This window comes from Octopus bimaculoides, chromosome 2 (genome assembly GCF_001194135.2).
Source record: "Octopus bimaculoides isolate UCB-OBI-ISO-001 chromosome 2, ASM119413v2, whole genome shotgun sequence".
In the NCBI taxonomy this organism is placed as follows: Eukaryota; Metazoa; Mollusca; class Cephalopoda; order Octopoda; family Octopodidae; genus Octopus; species Octopus bimaculoides.
The window spans coordinates 38,689,544-38,692,962 of NC_068982.1; positions in this window are offsets into that span (position 1 = coordinate 38,689,544).

Here is a 3,419-nt window from a genome sequence, read left to right on the forward strand (position 1 = left end):
CAGTAGGCAAAGTGTTATCTTAATCTCCTGAAAACAATACAACAGCTATTAGCTGCGGCAGCAACATACACTAATATAATTATTTGGTCGCAAATCTAATATACTTGTGTGTGTGTGTCTTCGTGTCGGTGTTTGTCTCCCACCACCTCTTGTCAACCGGTGTTGGGGTGTTTACATCCCCGTAACTTGGCGGTTCAGCAAAGAGACCCATAGAATAAGTACCAAGCTTTAAAATAAGTAGCAGGGTCGATTCATTCGACTAAAAAAAAAAAAAAAAAGCTCTTGAAGGCGGTACCCCAGCATGGACGCAGTCAAATGACTGTGTAGTAACGCTGTGCGCATGCGTGGAATTCAACAACCAAGCTTTCCCGCTTCATTCTGTCTCTTTCTCTCTAGACAGCTCGCTCACATCTACATACCAACGTCCCAACAACCATGCTCACACACACAGAAGACGTCTCAACACAGAAGAGCTAATGATGTATATATTAACCACCTTAAATAAATGTTGTTGTGTTGATAGTCTGGAGTTCAGCGTTCCGTTAATTCTTAATATTATATAGGAAAGTCAGGTATACATCTAATGATGTATAACCCACTTTCCTATAACTGAAATAAGAAAAAGATAAAAGATTTATCTATTTAAAAACCATTGCATGCTAATTTAAGTAACCGGAATGTTAACCAGAGGTTTTGTGACAAGTCTTCTCAAATATCAAGAATATTAGCAGAATAGAGGAGAGTACTTCCCTGCAACTCAACAACATGAATCATTCAACTTCTTAGGTAGCGGTTTTGGTGTTGTGCCGAGTGCTCTAGCTAACACGAGAACAAAGAAGGCGGCGAACTGGCAGAATCGTTAGCATGCCGGGCAAAATGCCATGCGGCATTTCGTCCGGCTTTATGTTCTGAGTTCAAATGCTACCGAAGTCGACTTTTGCCTTTTATCCACTCAAAGTCAATAAAATAAGTACCAGTCGACCATTGGGGTCGATGTAATCGACTAGACTCCTCTCGCGGAATTTCAGGTCTTGTGCCTATAGTAGAAAGTATTATTATTATCATTAAGTGAGAGAGTAGTGCACGCCATCAAAGTGACACTGGGGTAAAATATACGAAGCCCAATATACCCACCATGACTACTCGTCTGATAAGGGTACACCAGGCACATGCATCACAACCATATGTGCGCGACATGGTGATCTCATATCAAGATAAACAGCGCATGACCCTGCAAGTGGGGCCCAGTTAGAATTTTTTTCAGGTTGAGTAGCCCATCCCGCGCAAAAGGACCCTGAATAAGGGTTGTTTAAGGATGTTGAACGAAACACCCATGTTTCCAGAAGTGAATTATACAAGCCCCAAAGAATTCCTCTCAACACATGGCTATGATGCTCCCCCACTACTTCTGCTCGTGATCAGAGATGTACATATCGTCAGCCTCTAAGGGACATGCTCAACTGGTTAAGGTCAAACAACTGACAAGCAAATCTGTGGTATTGAGCAGAATATTGTGTTGTGGCCCATCTTTTATACCAAGACAAAACAATGTACATGATAACACTTCCAATCAATTAAGGTCAGAAGCCATGAGAACCACTGCCTGGTACTGCATCCGGGCATTTATTATTATTATTATTATTATTATTATGAAGAAGAAGAAGAAGAAGTCGGTGAGCTGACAGAAGCGTTAGCTCGCCCGTCGAACTGCTTCGCGGTATAACGGCTCTGGGATCTTTTTTAAAACGAGGGCCACATTTTCCATTAATGTTTTACGTAGTGTTTTTGGTACCGAAAGACTTTCAAACTTCGTATACTTATCTATTTTGTGTTATAGAACAGAAAAATATTTTTGTATTCGAATTTATTTCATGTAAAAAATTGTCTTATTTCGATAATTTCAACCAATCACTGACAAGTATTCAGTTGTTTATATTTACTCATTTGGCTGATTAAGCCATAGCTTCGTTTTATTTGCTTTTTTCATTTTAAATTTGCTTTTTTCATTTTCTTTTTTTCTTCTTCGTTTTATTTGCTTTTTTCTTTTTAAATTTGCTGTTTTACCCCAACCCTAACCCTATCACCGATAGAATTGTTTCAGATTCGTTTGTTTATGTAGTCGACACTTAATGTATATCGGCTGAATGGACGTCAGTGATTGGTTGAAATTACAGAAATACGACAACTTTAACATGGAATAACTTAGGGATTTCTTTTTTTTAAAGAAGACTAAGAGAAAAAGATGTTTTATATGACACATTCTACCAGTGTTTCGTTAATGAAAAATGTGACCCCCGTTTTAAAAAAGATCCCGGCTCTGTGAATTATTGTGAATACTGTTGTATTACTTTGTGAAAACAGTCTCGGTGAATAATTGTGATTTTTGTGGAATTATTACGGTTGCATTTCACGTGAGCTGCTGCATTTTCTCCAGCTATGGCAAGTGGTAGTGTCTCCAGTATGGAGAGCTACGCCAAGGCCACTGCGGTGAGGAAGCCAGTGCCGCTGGAAACCAAACTAATCAAGTTCTATATGGAGGAGGCGACCAGAAGCAGGAATTTGATAGAGGTTGAGGGAGACTCGTACAAATTGTGTCCCCCAAAAGAGACTAAAGAAAATAAAATTCTGAGGACAGTAGTGTATCGTACACAAGCTGTCGAAACCGGTAAAATTGAAATGGCGACAGAAGAGGAAATCGAGGAGTGTATGGGTGAAATTGTCAATGAAGCCACGTACATCAGCAGAGGAAGAAAGTTCGGTACGGTTGAGGTGAGGTTCGCCACTATAGAAGAGGCAACCAAGCATGCAATCAACATATTAAGAAGTGAGAAAATAGCATTGCTACCAAGCTATAGAGGAAGAAGTGTGAAAATACGAATTCCCAGAGTTACACCAGATATTAAACCAGAGTGGTTGGTTGCAACAGTGCTGGCTGCAACCAAGGAGGAGCCGGAATTGGGACCAGTGGCGAAAACAAAAGTGTGCAAATGGTGGGGATTTGGACTCGAAATGTGGCTTTTTGCCACATTCAAGGACATAGAAAGAATTACATACCAGATAGAAGTGGAGGACGAGAAAACGTTAAATGTCATAGTCGAGGGAAGAAAACCAAATTGTTATATATGCGGGGAGAGAGGTCATATGAAGACCAAATGCCCCCCTATATGAGTTCACACAGCCACAGCAAGAGAAAGCACAAACAGAGGAGGAAATAATTGTAGACCACACTGAGGAAATAAAAGAGAGACAGAAGTGTGAAACAGAGAAAACAAAGGAGAAGAACGAAAATGGAGCTACTAACCCTAAAAAGCGAAGGAAAAATAAGTCAAAGGAACGGTCAACAGAAAACAAAAAAGAGATAAAAAAGCCAGAAACTAATAATGTACAAGAAGAAGAGGAGAGAACGGATAAAGATGTGA